This window comes from Vombatus ursinus, unplaced genomic scaffold, assembly GCF_900497805.2.
Source record: "Vombatus ursinus unplaced genomic scaffold, bare-nosed wombat genome assembly UNPS02014792.1, whole genome shotgun sequence".
NCBI lineage: Eukaryota > Metazoa > Chordata > Mammalia > Diprotodontia > Vombatidae > Vombatus > Vombatus ursinus.
This window is the reverse complement of record NW_020954570.1, coordinates 8,588,159-8,607,864: the sequence shown is the minus strand read 5'-3', so window position 1 is coordinate 8,607,864 and position 19,706 is coordinate 8,588,159.

The following is a 19,706-nucleotide window of genomic DNA, read 5'->3' as shown; positions in this document are numbered from 1 at the left end:
TCTGAAGATTTTCAGGGGACAGAGATATGGCATTCACATCTTAGAGAACTACACTATACACACAAATCACACATACACACAAAATGTACATTTCCTCTCCCATATGTTTTCTTTTTCTCCCTCTTCACCCTTCCCTCTGTTTTAAAGTTTTTCTCTTTCTCCTCAACCACTTCGTATTTTAAAATTCCTGATCTGAATCACTCTTTGAGATTCTAGGAACCAGTGTAAAACCCCAATTGTGAATTCCAATAGAATGGAAAAAGTGTTAACTGGTCTCATCATTGTAAACAGTTTGGTGTAATATTACCATAGTCTTGCTTCTCAAGATCACTTCTTTATCTGGATTATGCAGCTCTTCTTTTTCTTCATGAATTGCTTTGCTGACCAGTGGAACAGATGATTCATTTTACCATCTGGGCTGGAAGAAAAGGGAATATAGTGCTGAATAAAACTGATTATTATCAGCATAATGATGGCAAATCAACTCAAAATATCTCTTTCTTAGTGGTCTCATCTACTTAGTTAATCTTCAAAACAAAATTGGGTGGTAGTCTACAAAAGCCAATACTGAATGAATAAGAACTACTTATTACCTAAAGTTCCAAAATTCCTGGTAATGAGAGACTGCAAAAATATTCAGGTAACCTAAACTTTTTGAAAGATGAGTAATATCTGAAAAGATTAGATTAAAACATTACCAGTCTACCTTGGCAATAATTGCAGTCATTTTATTCAAAGTCATACATTTGCAAAAGCAAAATAGTTGTGGTATTTAGCTACCCCAAAGCATTCAAAATCAGATATCTCCTAGAAGCAAAGGTAATATTTTCAGAGATACAGATACTCTCTGCTTTGAGTTGGACATAGGGCTACCCTTCTCCTTCTAATCTCTCTTCCCCAGAAGATATTGCAGGTTGATGAATCAATGCAATTAGGCATAAAACAAACCTCAAAAATATCTAAGTAAATAGATAGATGTATATAGCTCCAGTTATAGTTACAGATAATTTTAATAAACATAGATATAAAGGTGGATGTAGATAAAAGTACCTTCCATGAATGTGAGTCCAGGCTTGACATGTTGCAGTTCAGGTAATCAAATTTGGGCCAAGATGATAGTATTCTTTTGTTCATAATGTATTCTGGAAGCATCATTGATTTACAGCAATGACAATAATTTAGAATGCTTATATTATAACTTGATTATACTGCTTTTCTTCATAAAAAAATGCTTCTTGAAAACCATTTTTGCAAGTCAACAATATAAGAAATCCAATTCTTTGAAGGGAAAAGAAGCCTGGGTTAGACATCCTGTGGGAGCTCAGAAAATTCTTGTTGATTGTATCAGTATAAAGTTCATCTGATTTCTAATTGAAATGTACATAAATATATCACTCACATACTTTGAGCTCTTGGGCATGTTTGTCTCTTTATTTTGCAGTTGATATCAACATTAGAAAACAATTTTGAATCTTATCAAAACATTCCCATTTTTTAAATTTAAAGACAGTTTGCTAAAGGTCTGGTCCTAAAGAGTCAGAATATTTTATTTACAGCTTCAAGGACAAGGTTTCCTATTAAGGGGAGGGTTTAAGATGACAGAATTTTTTTTCATTCATTAAAGTAAATTAAACACCTACTAATAAAGCCCTTTACATACTAAGTAGAAAGCATTGTGCTAGGCACTCTGGGAAATAAAATGATACAATTGTGCCCTCCAGGAGTTTACACTCTATTAAAGTGAAAGAAATGCCTGATCTTCACAGTTCACTGCTTCCAAGAATATAAAGAGCTTCAGTTCCCTTGGAAATCCTGATAATGATTTCACTGCTCTACATTACAAATGAAGGTTAGGAAGTTGACTGAAATAGAGAATCAAATGGTTTAATTAGAATACTTAACACCTTAGGGAAAACTGAGAAAGTCCCAATTCCTCAAATCAATTCAAAGGTTAGTCTATAATCCAATTCAATTCAATAAGCTGGTTAGCTGAAGTGCCTATCATATTCTGGTATCCTTGAGTCAGGTGCTAGGGATACAAGGGAAATTAGTACTGTCTCTGCTCTCAAAGAGTTTACATTTTATTAGGGTTATTCATAGGGGATCATCAAATTCTGATTCTGACCTATGAAAGTGCTGCAACTGAAGATATTAGTGTAAGGAATATCAGTGAGGACTGGGTAATAGCCCTACTTTTTGTGGCAATCTGTACATATGACTTTTTTATTCCAAGTACCTAGTAGCTAATGCATGCTATAGTCATATTATGATTCACCCTCAGGGATCCCTTGGAATGTCCTAGTTTCATTCTGTTTCTGTGTTTTGGCATGGATGTTTCCCTCAAATGACTATTTGGTTGGTATGTGTAATAGTCCCAAAACTCTTCATTTTTAAAATCTCTTTGAGATCCATAAAGCTAACAAGAAATAGCTTTCTGTTGCTCTGAAAATACCTTTTCTTCCTGCCAACACACCTTTCATTTTCTGAAATCTTCTATGCCAGGAAGTTACTATGCTCCATGCTATACTCAACCAGGCCTTTTAGACAATCAATGGAGTTTCCCTGTCAGTGACATCAGAGGTGGGAAACCAATAAGATATGCCTGCTAGAGACTTCACATCTCAATCAATCAATAAATACGTAGTAAATGATGGAGTTATGGGACCTGAACCTCTAAAAGGAAAAGACCACATCTTGGGGATCTGGACCCCTAAAAGTCCCTGAACTTTCCCAAACGGGTTTTGACTGAGGCTCTGGTCCATCCCAGTCCACCTACATACTCAATAATCCTTTTAACTGCCCTTTCACTGAGGCTCTCCAATCACTTAACTCCTTTCATTGTCTGTACCTGGCCTACCCCAGGCTATTGACCACTCCTTAATCCCATCCAGATCTTCTCACAGTCTTTTTTGTATGTAAGTAACAGCCCCATCCTTATCAAATTCAAAGATTTACTAGGAATCTTTCCTGCCTTGCTACTCTGACTGAAAGAAGGCTTGAGTGGTCAAATTCTTTCAAGGCAGACCCCCTTGTACCCTTGCATTTCAGGCTTCCCAGAACCCCAAACCCCAACAGTAATCCCTTGCTATGTGCCAGGCACTGTGCTAAGCATTGGGTATACAAAAAGAGGCAAAAGAAAGTCTCTGCTTTCAATAAGCATTGGGTATACAAAAAGAGGCAAAAGAAAGTCTCTGCTTTCAAGAATTTTACATCTAATGGAGAAGACAAATATATTAAAATGTACACAAACACAAGCAAAGCAAACTATATATAGGATAAACAGAAAATAATTAACAGAGGAAAGGCATTGAAATTCAGAGGAGTTGGAGAAGACCTCCTGTAGAAGGTGGGGTTTTAGCTGGTATTCCAAGGAAGCTAGGCATGGGGAATAGCCAATGAAAATGTCCACAACCAAGAAATGGAGTGTCTTGTTCTTGGAACAGCCAAAAGGCCAGAGTCATTGGATCAAAGGTCAGGTGGGGAGTGAGGTGTAAAGAAGACTGGAAAAGGTTGGAGGAGGCTAGGTTATGAAACTCTTAGCTTTCAGTCAGTCAGTTAGTTAGTTAACAAAGCATTTATTAAAGCCCTACTATTAGCAAGACACTCTGCTAAGTACTGGGGATACAAAGAAAGCCAAAAAATAGTCCCTACTCTGAAAGTGTACACAGGTTAATGGGGAGGAAAACAAAAACAACTATGTACAAATAAGATATCTAAAGAATAAATTGAAGATAATCAACAGAGGAAGGCACTGGCATTAAGGGAGGTCAAAAAGGCTTTTGGTAAAAGATAGGATTTTAAATGAGATCTGAAAGAGGCCAGAAAAGTTGGGAGGCAGAGATGAGGAGGAAAAGAATTCCGCACAAATGAGACAGCAAGTGAAAATGTCCAGAGTTGGAAGATGGAGGCAAGGAGGCCAGTGTCACTGAATTGCAAATTATGAGGCCAAGAGTGAGGTGTAAGAAGATTTGAAAGGAAGCAGGGGATCAGATGAAGGGTTTTAAATCCCAAAAAGAGGATTTTATATTTAATCCTGGAGGAAATAATGAACTACTTGAGCTTATTGAATGGTGTGTGTGTGTGTGTGTGTGTGTGTGTGTGTGTGTGTGAGAGAGAGAGAGAGAGAGAGAGAGAGAGAGAGAGAGAGAGAGAAAAGAGATGATAAGACCTAAATTTTAGGAAGATCAATTTGATGGCTAAGTGGAACATTGACTGGGGTGGAGAGAGGCTTATGGCAGGCAAACCAACCAGCAAGCTATTGCAATAGAACAGATATGAGATTAGGAGGGTTCTACACTAGGGTAGTGGCAGTATCAGAAGAGAAAAGGGAATTCTACAAGAGACATGTTACAAAGGTAAATTGACACAACTTGGCAATAGATTGGTTGAGGAACTGAGAGAGAATGAGGAGTTAAAGATGATACCTAGGTTGTTTGCTTGAATAATGAGGTCAGAAGCCAGATTATATAGAGTTAAGAAGAGAATAAGAGGAAAGGAAGTAGAAGTACCTATTGTAGATAGCTTCCTCAAGAAGTTTATCTGCAAAAGGGAACCAGAGCCAAGGTGGCCAACTGATAAGGAGCAGTGTGGTTGATTCCCCTCCATAAATTCCTTTAAACAGATCTAGAAAATGTACCAAATTTAATCCTGAAGGGGAAATCTAGAAAAAAAATCAGTAAGTCATTTGTTCAGCCTTGCTCAGTATAGGGAGACAGATAGAGAGTTCTGGGGACACTGGGATCTGAGTCAAGGCAAGAGCACACCACAGGCACAGCACTCCAGTGGGAAAGGCTGTATACCAGGACAAGAGGAGGTACTGTACAATTTTGCCACTCAGAACCAACAAAACTTTCTAGCTTGCTGATAGGGCAGAGTCCAGCAATAGTCTCTACTCTTGCACAGTTATTGCCAATGTAGGAATGATGCCCTGGGAAAGAACTCATTCAATGAAATGCTGGAGGTCATGTTGAAGATGAAGTGTTTCCATTTTCAAGACTGAGGGAAAGGTAGAATGACAACAGGTTGTGATTAGATAAGGGAATTTCCAAGTTCATGAACATGGAAGTAGTGCATTTGTACATGATGGCAAGATCAATAGTTTAACCATCTCTGTAAGTATAGCTGAGTGATAGAGGATAGAGTGATACAAAGAGAGCTTGGAAGTGACAAAGGGAGCAAGGAATATTCTGAATCTTCCATCTTAAGCAGCAAGTTGGTAGGAATGAGTGAAAGTTCAGTCACTGCTGGAAAGAGTGGCCAAGGAGACTGTTTCATCAGGAAAGAAGCAAGGTCTCAATGAAAGCCAAAAGATGGAAAGAGTAAGAAAGGAAAAAATATACAATGAATGCAAGTTTGTTATCCGTGCAGCAGACATTCCAGAGAGCATAGTGAAAGGGGTGGATGGTGTTAGAATGGGATATGGGGAGGGAGGTTAGGTTGGGAGGCTAGGGAATAAGAGAGTAGATAATAGGAGACAGACAATGGTTTGAATAATGACAAGTGGGATTCAGAATCACTGGGATGGGGAGAGTAAGATTAGGTGTGAATTTGTTAAACATTGAAAATGAGTTAGGCTGGTTATTCCTAGGGAGTTGACCTCTAGGGGAAGTCCTTTTATGCATTAGGCAACTCAGGCAAGCTGTCCATTATGAGCAGCATGATGGAATGGCATTTCTTTCCTTTTCTGCAATCAGAAAGAGGCCAGGTGAAGAGACCAGAGCAATGGAATGATATGCATAGACATATGTGTGTCCTCTGCAATCAGAAAGAAGGTAGACTAAGAGAATGGTATATGATAGAAAGTATCTCTCTGGTGTCTCTCTGTCCCTTATAGGCAGGAAGAAGTCAGGTGAGAACACTGAAGTCTTGGCCAATGAAACTATAGTTCCTGAAGCATGTGCAGCTATGCCTTGCCGGGTCTCAGTCCATGAGAGCACTTGAAAACTTGAGAGGAGTTGATATTTGGCAACTCAGGGTTAGTACTATGTGACAATGAAAAGCCTTTGAATTGGGTTTAGAGCTGAAAGGACTAATAACTAAGAAGAGGCTAAGCTGGAACTAAGTGTGCCTATGAAAGTTTTATTTTATTATATTTCAAGTTTATAGAATAAAAACTATTTTCACAGCATGATATAATTAAAAAAAGATGATTGCACATGAAACTACAAATTTATTATGTACAACTTGCTATTCCTTTTAAATATGTAATAAAGTTATCATGTAAATTTCTTTTTTTTCTTCCCTCCATCCCCCCAGAAATGGCTACCATTAGATACAAATATGTATGTATGTATATACACATATGTAAAATCATTCTATACATACTTCTATTTTCAATTCTTTCTCTGGATGTAGATAGCATCTTCCTTCATATGTCTTTTGTGGCTAATTTGGGTACTTGTAATAGTCAAATGACTTATTTGCTCAAAGTTTTTCTTAAAACAATACTGCTGTTACTACGTATGATAATCTCTTGGTTCTGCTCATTTCCCTCTTCATTATTTCTTGCAAGTCTATCCATGTTTTTCGAAGCTCATCAAGCTCATCATTTCTTTTAGCATAGTAGTATTCCATCACAATCATATACCACAACTTGTTCAGCCATTCCCTAATTGACAAGTATCACCATAATTTCCAGTTCTTTGCCACCACAAAGAGAGCTGCTATAAATATTTTAGAATATATAGGTTCTTTTCCTTTCTTCCTAATCATCTTTGGAAATAGATGTAATAGTGGTATTGCTGGGTCAAAGGGTATATAGGCAGTTTAATAACTCTTTGGACATAGTTCCAGATTGCTCTCCAAAATTGTTGGATCAGTTCACAATTCCACCAACAAGGAATTAGTGTCCCAATTTTTCCATATCCCCTCCAACATTGATCGCTTTCCCCATCAATCATTTTAGCTAAAGGCAGGCCAAGCCCTACTGACCAGCCCATGGCTGAGAGGCAGGCGGCACAAGCACACACCTCTTGAGTGTGGTACGAGAGCAAATAAGAACATTTTTGAGACAGCATGGCAGGGGGCCCTAACTGTGGTTTAGTGGAGAGGAGTGTGTGAGGTTAAACTGCTGGAGAGAATTCAGAAAATAATAGTAAGGAGGACCTGAAGTCTGAGACACCATTACCCACAACTTGGGATCAAAACTTGATTATTGTAATAAACTGCTAATAAGAAAAGAAAAGAAAAGAAAAATGGGTAAGCCAAGGAAAAAGGAAAAGAACTCAACTATAAATAGTTACCATGAGGTAAAAGAAGATGTGGGTTCATAGTCATAGGAAGATAATAGGGTTAAAAAAAGTCACTCCTACCCCAAACAGCAACATCAAATGGTCACAAGCCCAAAAAGATTTCTTGGAAGAACTTGAAAAGGAATTTTAAAATGAAATAAAAGATAGATCAAGTTAAAATTAGGAAAAAAAATAAAAAACATTGAAGACAATTATGGAAAGAAAGTTAACCAATTGGAAAAAAAGGTCTAAAATCTTAAGAGAAAAAATAACTCCTTGAAAATTAGAATTGAGCAAGAGGAATCAAATGACATTATAAGACACCAAGAAATAATAAAACTAGAAAAAACTAGAAGAGAATGTGAAACATCTCATTAGAAAAACAACTGATCTGGAGAACAGATTGAGGAACAATAATATAAGAATTGTTGGACCACCTGGAAGTTATGATAAAAAAAAAGAATCTTGATACAATATTACAAGAAATTATTAAGGAAAATTACCCTGAAGTTCTAGGACAAGAGGATAAAGTATAAGTAGAAAAAAAATCTACCATTCACTCCCTCAAAGAGATCCCATAAGGAAAACTTATAGGAATGTCATAACCAAGTTTCAAAACTCCCAAGTTAAGTAGAAATATTGCATATAAAAGTTTTAAGTGAATCTCACATTCTCTCGGTTCTCTTCCCTGGTCACTTTCAAGTGAAGAAGAATGCTATGAGGTGCCAGGAGGTGGGGGGAGGAAGCTGACAAATTTTCTCCCCACTTGAATGCCATGTTTTCCTTAAAATATTTCTTTTGTGTTTATTTTTTTTTGATCTTAGATAAATGAGTATCTTGAAATAGGAATATACAAGCAACTGTGCATTTGGGAGATCCTGAGGGCCATCATAGGTTACATTGGGGTTAGAGATGAATGGTACTTGAGGAGACCACTGATGTAATACTGGCCATAGTAGCATCTGGAGTGGAAGTAGATGTCTCCAATGACAAATGGATAAGAATCAATAGCCACCAAAGGGAAGGGCTCTAGTAGAAACACCTTGCTTGAGTGGATCCAGCTCAGTTGAATAAGAGCAATTCATCTATTATCAATGCCATGACCTGAGGTAAACTTGGTGGGAACTCCCAACAAAGGAAGAAAATGACTCTCAGGACCATGACTTGGAAGTTCAAAGCCACATGTGTTCTTTACACATGTGTTTCACTAAGTGCTTTAAGATTGAGCTCACTCTCCCAAACAACCTTACGTGTATAATGGGAGAGTGTACCCCATTTTGGAGGGTCTTTTGTAATTACTGATCTTGCTATTCTGCCTCAGTAAAATACACTCTTCTAAAAGCTTTCAGTCAGTCAGTTAGTTAACAAAGCATTTATTAAACCCCTACTATTAACCAAACATTCTGCTAAGTACTGGGGATATAAAGAAAGACAAAAGACAGTCACTACTCTGAAAGTGTTTACAGGTTAATGGGAAAGAAAACATAAAAACAACTCTGTGCAAATAAGATATCTAAAGAATAAATTGAAGATAACCAACAGAGGAAGGCATTAAGGGAGGTCAAAAAGGATTTTTGTAGAAGGCACTATTTTAAATAATATTTGAACTTTGCTCAACTCTGTCTCACTTAAATCCAATTTATGCATGAGTAAAAAGATATTACCCATACCATTTTGCTATTTTATTCAAATTTAGAGACATCATCCCAAGTGTTCAGATGAACTATCTGTGCCTAGTCTTCTGATCTACCATGATTAGACACACTGTACTTTGATCCTGACATGAGGATGTTATTTTGGTCCTCTTCTAGTATGAAGGACAACAACAACAAGAAGATCTAGTTCCTTTTCTGATATTGGGTTATTTAAGATCTCTATCTAGTGTTCTGATAGCTATTATTTTTATTGCATTATGGTCTATACTGTATATGTTAACTATTTTTGCCTTTTTACATTTATATCCCCAATCTCAAAGCCCATGATCAATGCCCTGTGTCTGCAATAGGGGGAGAGTAGAGTTGGTGAGAGAGGGAAAAAGGAGAGTTCTTCAATCTTTTTCCAGTTTTGTTTTTGTTTTTTCATTTTTGTTTTTTTAGTTATTGAGTCTTTTTGGACTTAGGGCACTTCTGGCTTCCAGATTCAAGAAGGAAGATGGAAAATATCAACCCTACTTCAGATTGCTAAAGGAAAAGACTTTGAGCAGAAGCTAACACCAAAGGAGCTGGCAGTCTCCATCATGTCCCTGTCTCCTGCTTTCTACACTGGAGACTTAAGGGAACTTCCCCTTGGGTGAGATCTAGGACTCTCCTTCTCTCATTTGAGCTGAGTTATAAGCTCCTTCACTCTATATTATCTGGTACATAAATACACATACACACATATGGACATATACACATATCCATATGTGCATATATATACATATATGTGTGTATATACATAAGTATGTGTATATATGTGTAATATATATATATATATATAAATTATACACACACACACACTCACCCTCCTTTGTATGTATACTTTTTCTGATTTCTATTTTGCTGTGACTCAGATAAATAGGTTTTTTCAATAATTGCTATGTGTGTTGTCATTGTGGAACTGGTATTCAATGGGAAAGGAGTAGAGCCTTGGATATAAAGCTTGGAGTCCTTCTTCCCCCAATTAATGAAAAAGTTATCTGAAGTCAGATTGAACCTGAAAGTCACATCCTGTCTAGACCAACAATATTTAAGAGAGTAGATAGATATAATTCAAGCTCTGTACTCCCCCATTGTTTTTTAAATCTGTTTCTTGTAAGCATCGGAGTGTAGAGGGGTTTTTTTTAAACAATCTAATTTGTCGCTACCATTTTATTGGATTATTTAACCCATTCATATTTGAAGTTATGAGAATTGGGCTTATATTTTCCTCCATCTGTCTCTAATGTAATTTTTTTCAAGTTATGATTTTTTTCACTCTTCTGCTATAAACATAGGACTATGTTCCTTTACTTTACCTTAATCTATTTTTAAGGTGGCCCTGTTCCCAGTGGCCCTCTTCCTCTCAACCCTGCTCTCCTCCTTTGATTTGTGACCCCTTTCCCTTTAGGGTTTTGCTTATTAGTTCCTTTTTCTCTCCTACTTTCATTTGGTTATATAATTCTTACCTTCTTTTTTCTATCAGTCAAATATTCTCCCTTTCTTTCCTCCACTTCAACTAGTCCTGTTCATAAGTTTTTTTTTTCATTTTTGGTACCCCTTCCCAAAAAGGATTTCTCTCACTCTCTGTATTATCTAGCCTCTCTTTCTGTCTACTTTAGATCCTCATTCACTGATTTATGGTCCATATAATTATTTAGTTTCTCTTTTTTCTATATTCCATATATAATCAAAACTTCCAAAACTTCCAACGCATCCACTCTAGACTCTTCCCTTTAGGTGGTTTCTGTCACTATCTGAAGAGCACGGATTTTCCCTTTTCCATTGTTCCTCCTTCCAGAACAATGCCAATTATTAACAATTAGAGAAGACACTGATCCCATGGTAGGGTCCCCCCTCCACAACATCCCTGAGTATGCAGCTAACAACTGATCTATACCCTTCTCTTGTTACCTTTTCTTCCCCCAAATTAACTTAAAATCTCCTCCCTGTGTCCATGTTCTCCCACTCCCTCAGGAGCCAGTTGCTCCCAAATTCTCTCCCTCCCAATATAAGACAAATAGACTTTTCAAGCACTAAATCCCCCAGGCCACACACAGCATAAGGTTCCCATCCCTTTTCACAGACCATCTGTCTTTACCTATAGGAGCATTCATCAGTGATACTAGCTCTTACCACCAAAATAAGACCTCCTCCCCTCTGCCTCCCCCCTCCCCTTCCCCCCCACCTCTATTCCTTTCAATCTTTCTCCCCTCCTCATCACCTACTCTACTATAGGCTCTTCTCTTTCTGATACCATATAAGTCACCCTCTCCCTGATTGCTAAATATTGATTTGACCCAGGCACATCACACACTCCTTGCTATCCCCTTGTTCCTCTCCCTCAATTTTATATACCCTGCCATTTTGCAATGTACTCCCCCCAAAAAAATGATTGATTAGTCAGGGTATTACCAAGTTCTGTCATTTGCCTTAACTCCTATCTCCTTGTGTACTTTTAGAAAGAAGTCTCTTAGCCATCTCTCTACTGTCACTCTGTTGTGTTGCTGTCCTTGGCTGCTGCATTTATTCATTCCTCCTGCATTTCTGTTGTTTGAGGTATTTGAGGAACAAATAATTTCGTCAGTTGTGATTTTCTTCTAGAAAATGTTTCAAATGCCTCTTTATTATTGAATGTTCATCTTTTTTCATGTATGGATAAGCTCAGATTTGCAGGGAAGGTCACCCAGAGCTTCATTGTTCTTCAGAATACAATATTCCATTCCCTTCTACATTTTCTAGTGAATGCAAAATAGTCTTGTGTTATTCAAATATCCTTTCTTTTGTGTTTGAAAGTCTTTCTCCTGATCACTTACAGAACTTATTTCTGAATTGAATTTTTAAATGTAACTACAATGTATCTTGGGGTTTGAGGCATTTGATTTTTTTTCTAGAGGTAATTTGTTAATTCTTTCAATTAGTATTTCATTTTCTATATTTAGCAGTTCTGAGCAGTTCTTTGTTATTTCCTTATTCATCATATTAAGGTTTTTTGTCCCATCCTGTTCTTCTGGGAGAACTATGATCTTTAGGATGTCTGTACGCATCCTGTCTTCAAGATCAGTATGCTTTGCTTGCATAGTGACAATACTTTTTTTTAGTATTATTGTTTTTTAATTCTCTTCTGCTAGATTGACCTTTACTTCTGTGCATCTGCATTTCTCTTTTGTTTCTTTGGTGTGGCTTGTCATTGTAGATTCAAGTTTTTCCATTCTCTTATTACTTTTGCTACGCAGGACGTAAATTCTGCTCTCATAATTCTTTTGAACCACTCATGAACAGCATGTTGTATTCCACGTTCTCAAATTCCATACAGTTCTGATTTGGATTATTTTCCTTTGCTTACAAATATTTATTCATAGATGGTTGAATTTGTTTATTAGATCTGGTGGCCTTATTTCCTTCTGTTCTTACTGTGTGGGACAAGGACTCTAACACAATTAAACTCAGAGACTTCTCAAGGAAGCAAAAATTACTCTTTATTACAATCTCCCTCCAGTATACTACCAGCAGGAGAGAGGTGAGGCACAAAGGACAAAGCAAGGTTACATATCTTAACACAAACAAGAAACTCCCACCCCGCCACCACCCCTTACTCCCATTCGCTGGGAGGCGGGCTTACATTCTAGGCGCGAAAATCTTTCCCGTTCCCAAAGAACAAGGAAACAGGGTATAGCCAATCCAAACATACATGGCCTTATTTAGTATACCTAATGCTGTCATGGCAGTGGCAATCAGGAGGGGGTTTAGGGCCGAATTCCTGTAGGTTTAGGTAATTTAAATTTATGGCCTGTTCGGTCTCTCAGAGACTATCTCTAGTTTCGAGACAGTCTTTTCATCACCACCCTGAGAAGTCTTCACAGAGGTTATATCTCATTCATTACTGTTTCCCTTCTTTATTTCTCTGTTGATGTTCAAGGTTTCTCTGAGTTTTCTTCTTCCTGAAACCTGGTAATTTCATATTTTTTTCTTTATTTTCCTCTGTTGCTTGCTTTTGGACTGCCTCCCCTCTGATTATGGTTTACTTGGGGATTAGATCTCAGAGCATCTCAGCCTCCTCCCATGCTGGGCAATTCACAGTTCACCAGCCTAGGTCTCTGCCCCAAGTGACTTTTGGTTAATCAGAGTTGGCCCCAGCTGAAAGCTGTGCTCTTTTCCTCAGGCTTAGTGGAGTGCTGCATAGCCTACCATACATATGGTATGCTGTCCTGCTCCCTCTTTTCCTTAGTCCTGTAGCTATATAAAGGAAGTTCAGGATTTTGCAGTGCTGGTCCTACTAGCTTAATTCTGTGCCATTCAGAACTTTGCAGTGCTCTTTTTCCTTCAATTGCTTTTTCTTCTCTTATTGCTATGGCTAATATTTCCAGTACAATATTAAATAATAGTGGTGATAATGGGAACTCTTGCTTCACCCCTAGTCTTACTGGAAAGACTTCTAGATTATTTCCATTACAGGTAATGTTTGCTGATTGTTTTAGATTGAGACAAATGAGAAGACTAAGAGAGTTTCTGGGTAATTAATAATCAATGTATTAGTTCTGGCTAGCAAATAATAAATTGAGGTCAGTGTTTTCTCTAGTAACCAAAGACCATCTTCCCCCCCCCAAAAAAATTTGAATGCTTAAAAGCCTTTGGAAAAGGGACTGTCCCTGAGTGTGGAAATCAACTCTGATTGGTTAACAGCCAATGAGGGGGTGGGCATATTAATGAGGTAAGTGAAAAAATCTTCATCTCCTCCTGCAGAGGACATGACCTGATTATGAGACTCAGATACCTCCAAGACAAAAGAATCTATCTCTACTCAGACCATTCTGGTTGTTTTTCCCCTTCATGAGCTGGGTCACTCTAAATTCTAATGAAAGGTTCCGAGGACAGGGGCTTATTTCCTAAGGGCAAGAACTCATCTAGACTGGATTATGTTTGTAAGGTCTTCTATTTGGGTGGGGTCCCACCCAAGATCAAAAAGCACGTATCCAGAGAATTTGAGCAATCTCATCCATCAGTAATGTCCTTCAGAGATTGGATAAACAACCTCCAAGTGTTGATTTCTGAATGAGGAAATAGGAAGGGAAAACCTTAATCCTAATTTAATAATTGGTTATTAATATGTGAAGAAAATAATAATTTCTCTCAAGATAGATACTACTCACTATTTTAAGGAAAGTTCCATTTATTCCTAAGCTCTCAAATGTTTTTTAATAGGAAGGGGTATTGTATTTTGTCAAAAGCTTTTTCTGCATCTATTAAGATAATCATATGATTTTTGTTGGTTTTGTTATTTATATGGACAATTATGCTGATAGAACCAGCCCTGCATTCCTGGTAAAAATCCCACTTGGTCATAGTATATGATCTTTGTGATATATTGCTGTAATCTCCTTGCTAGTATTTTATTTAAAATTTTTTAATCAATATATATTAGGGAAATTGGTCTATAGTTTTCTTTCTCTGTTTTAGCTCTTCCTGGTTTAGGTATCAGCACCATATTTGTATTGTAAAAGGAATTTAGTAGGACTCCTTCTTTGCCTATTTTTCCAAGTTGTTTATGTAGTATTATAATTAAGTGTTCTTTAAATATTTGGTAGAATTCATTTGTGAATCTATCTGGCCCTGCTGATTCTTAGGGAGTTAATTTATGACTTGTTCAATATCTTTTCCTAAGATAGGCTTATTAAAGTATTCTTTTTTCTTCTGTTAATTTGGACAATTTATATTTTTGTCAATTTTCATCTATTTCACTTAGATTGTCAGATTTATTGGCATATAATTGGCAAAACAGCTTCTTACAATTATTTTAATTTCCTCTTCATTGGTGATGAATTCACATTTTTCATTTTTGATACTGGAAATTTGATTTTCTTCTTTTGAAAAAATCAAATTGGCCAATAGTTTATCTATTTTATTGGTTTTTTACAAAACCTGCTCCTACTTTTATTTATTCATTCAATGGTTTTCTTACTTTCAATTTTATTAATCTCTCCTTTGATTTTCATGCTTTCCAATTTGGTGTTTAATTGGGTAATTTAATTTTTAATTTTAATTTTAATTTTGGTGTTTAATTGGGTAAACTGGTAATTTAATTTGTTCTTTTTCTAGTTTTTTTTTAGTTGCATGTCTAATTCATTGATCTGCTCTTTCTCTATTTTATTTATGTAAGCATTTAGAGATATAAAATTTCCCCTAAGTACTGCTTTGGCTGGGTCCCATAAATTTTGATATGTTGTGTCATTTTTTACATTCTCTTTAATGAAATTATTGACTGTTTCTATGATTTGTTCTTTGACCCACTAACTCTTTAGGATTAGATTATTCAGTTCCCCATCAATTTTTAATCTATGCTTCTAAGGCCCTTTATTGAATGTAATTTTTATTGTATTATGATCTGAAAAGGATGTATTTAATATTTCTACCTTTCTGAATTTATTTGTAAGGTTTTATGCCCTAATACATAGTCATTTTTCTCTGTAGGTGTCATGTACCACTGAGAAAAATACATATTCCTTTCTATTCTCATTCAATTTTCTCCAGAGGTCTATCACATCTAACTTTTCTAAAATTATGTTTATTTCCTTACCTTCTTGCTGTTTATTTTTTGTTAGATTTATCTAGTTCTGAAAGGGGAAAGTTGAGGTCCCCCACTAATATAATTTTACTGTCTATTTCCTCCTGTAACTCATTTCATTTCTTTAAAAATATGGATGCCATACTGCTTGGTGCATATGTGTTTAGTACTGATATTACTTTATTGTCTATGGTACCTTTTTAGCAAGATGTAGTTTCTTCCTTATCTCTTTTAATTAGATCTATTTTTGCTTTTGATATCTGAGATCATCATAGCTATACCTGCTTTTTTTACTTCAGCTAAAGCATAATAGATTCTGCTCCAGTCCCTCAACTTTACTCTGTCTCTTTGCTTCAAATGTGTTTCTTGTAAACAATATATTGTAGGATTTGGGTTTTTAATCCTCTCTGCTATCTGCTTCCATATTATGGGTGAGTTCATCCATTTCACATTCATAGTTATGATTACTAACTGTGTGTTTCCCACTATCCTATTTTCCCCCTTTTTATTCCCCAACTTAAGTAAAAGAAAAAAAAGCAGGTGTAACAATTATGATCTCAGGCAAAGCAGCCCCAAAATAGAGAACTAATTAAAAGAAATAAACAGGGAAACTAGATTTTGCTAAAAAGATAATATAAACAATGAATTAATAGATTCTTTTTAAAAATTAATTTCTTTCAAAATTCTCTCCCTCAGACCCTTGTCATCCCCACTGAAAAGGCAAGAAATATGATACCCATTATACATATAAAGTCATGCAAAACATTTTCACTTTAGCCACATTGGGATAGAAAAGGCAAAAAAAAGAGAAAATTTTAAAAATATATGCTTCAATCTATACTCAGAGATCATCAGTTCTCTCTCTGTAGGTAGATAGCATTTTTCATCATGAGTCCTTTGGAATTATTGTGGATTGTTATATTGATCACGGTAGCTTGGTCTTTCACATTTGATTATCACTACAATATGGTTACTGTGTAACAATGTTTTCCCAGTTCTGCTTACTTTGCTTTGCATCAGCTTCAGAATTCTCAGGTTTTTCTGAAATCCTCCCCATTCATCATTTCTAATAGCACAATAGTACTCTATCACAATTAGATAGCACAACTTGTTCAGCCATTCCCCAATTGATGGGCATTCCTCAATTTCCAATTCTTTGTCACCACAAAAGAGCTACTATAAATATTTTTGTACGTGTGAGTCATTCTCCTTTTTCTTTGATCTCTTTCAGATACAGACCTAGAAGTAGTATTGTTCAGTCAGGTCAAGGGTATGCTAGTTTTATTCAATTCAATCCAATTAACATTTGTTAAGTACCTACTGTGTGCCTCACCTGGAATATATCCCTTTTTCTCTTTAGGATAGCTATGTGGACAGTGTATAGAGCACTAGGCCTGGAGTCAGGAAGACCTGAATTCAAATCTGGCCTCATATACTCACTAGGTTTGTGACCCTGGGCAATTCACTTAACCCTATTTACCTCAGTTTCCTAATCTGTAAAATAAGTTGGAGAAAGAAATAGCAAACCACTCCAATATCTTTCCCTAGAAAACCCCAAGTTGATTTACAAAGAGTGAGACATGACTGAAACAAATCAAAAACAACAACAATACTACGTGCCAGGGACTGTGCTAAGTGCTGGGGATACAATTAATAAAAAGAAAGACAATCCCTTCTCTCAAGGAACTTAAAATCTAACATGCTTGAGACAACATACAAAAGAAGACAGGAAAGTGGGAAAGGAAGAAGACACTTGAGGGTACTTAACACAGAGACATCTTGATCCATGGAGTTGAAACCAGACAGAGCAGCAGATACAGAATGGAATGAGCCCAAAAGTCTAATTTCTGCTCTCTATTATTGTTGTTTATCCTTCAGTTTCAAGGAGGATCAATGACATCATGGTGTATTGACTTGTGCATGAATTGGATTTAAGTGAGGCAGAGTTACATAAAGTTGTTAGCCTCACTCTCTTTTCTAGAATCACTGAATTCCAGTGGCAAGTTACAAGTCAAAATGACCAGTGATGGTCCAAGATACAGTGGATGACTTTGGCATCTTTGATATCTGACCAAGCTCTAAGTGCTTCACAGTGCCTGCTTTAGCTGCCTTCATGGCCATCAAAACAAATTGTTCTCATCTACCCTTTTTGCCAGGGGGATGTCTTCACATGCTTGGTGCAGACATCCCCCTCCCTCACCAATGGGTATTAGGCTTGTCAGCTATCCTCAATCTGATTTAGCCTGTCTGCAAAGAGGGTTTACTGGAGTATGGCCACTGTGCATACTACAGCTTCTTGGAGTGACAGGTGAGAGTTGGGTGACAAGTGGACCCCAAAAGTGAATGAGCAGCCCTAGTTTTTCTCTGGATGTGGATATCATTTTCCATCACGAGTCTTTTGGAATTGTCTTTGATCATTGTATTGCTGAGTAGAGCTTAGTCTATCAAAGTGGTCATCATACAATGTTGCTCTTACTGTGTACAATGTTCTCCTAGTTCTGCTTACTTCACTCAGCATCATTTCATCTAAGTCTTTCCAGGTTTTTCTGAACTCCACCTGCTCATTATTTCTTATAGAACAATAGTATTCTATTACATTCATATACTACAACTTGTTCAGCCATTCCCCAATTGATGGGCATCCCCTCAATTTCCAATTTTTGCCACCACAAAAGAGCTGCTATAAATATTTTTGTACATGTGAGTCCTTTTCCCTTTGTTATGATCTCTTTGGGATACAGATATAGTAATGGTATTGCTGAATCAAAGGGTATGAACAGTTTTATAGCCCATTTGTCATCATTCTACATTGCTCTCCAGAATGGTTTCAAGAAATTATCAAGGAATACTGCCCTGATATCCTAGAATCAGAGGGTAAAATGGTAATTGAAAGAATCTGCTGATCACCTCCTGAAAGAGATCCCAAAAGGAAAACTCCAAGGTATATTGTAGCAAATTCCAGAATTATCAGGTCAAGGAGAAAATACTGCAAACAGCCAGAAAGAAACAACTTAAATATTGTGGAACCACAGTCAGGATTACATAGAACTTAGCAGCTTTTACATTAAAGGATTGGGGGGCTTAGCATATGATATTCCAGAAGGCAAAGGAGCTTGGATTAAAACCAAGAATCAACTACCAAGCAAAATCGAGCATAATCTTTCAGGGGACAAGATGGAAATTCAATGAAATGGGGAATTTTCAATCATTCCTGATGAAAAAACCAGAACTGAACAGAAAATTAGATCTTCAAATACAATACTCAAGAGACGCATAAAAAGGTAAACAGGAAAGAAAAAAAACCATTTTATTCAATAAGGTCAAATTGTTTACATCCCTACACGGGTAGATGACACTTGTAACTCTTGAGAACTGTATCTTTATCAGGGCAGTTAAAAGGCATTTACATAGATAGAAGGTGTGGGTATAAATTGACTTCGAAGTGATGATAAAAATAATTAATTAATTAATGGTTAAAAAAAGGATTATATTGGGAAAAGAGGAAAGGGAGAGGCATAATAGGGTAAATTATATCATGTGAAGAGATGCAAATGCCTATTACAATAAAGGGAAAGAAGGGAAGGGAGTAGGCATTGTTTGAACCTTACTCTCACTGTATTTGGCCCAAACAGCAAATAATATAAACATTCAGTTGGTTTTGGAAATCTATCTTACCCTATAGAGAAGTAGGAGGAGAAAGGGGAAAGAAAAGGGAGGGAAGTGGATAAAAGGGAGGGTAGAAAGGAGGGAAAAAATAGTACAGGAAAGGAGAAAGAAAAGGGAGGGGGGCTGATAGAAGGGAGGGCAGAAAGGAGGGAAAAAGTAGTACAGGAAAGGAGAAAGAAAAGGGAGGGGGGCTGATAGAAGGGAGGGCAGATTGAGGGAGGTAGTGGTCAGAAGCAAAACACTGGTGAAGAGGTAAAGGGTGAAAGCAGAGAGAAAAGTATAAATGGGGGGGAAGATAGGATGGAGAGAAAGACACAGTAATCATAACTGTGAATGTGAATGGGATGAACTCTCCCATAAAATGGAAGCAGATAGCAGAGTGGATTAAAAACCAGAATCCTACACTGTGTTATTTACAAGAAACACATCTGAAGCAGAGAGACACACACATAAAGCAAAGGTAAGGGGACTGTAGCACAATCTCTTATGCTTCAGCTCAAGTTAAAAAAATAAAAACAGGGGTAGCAATCCTGATCTCAGACAAAGCAAAAGCAAAACTAGATCTAATTAAAA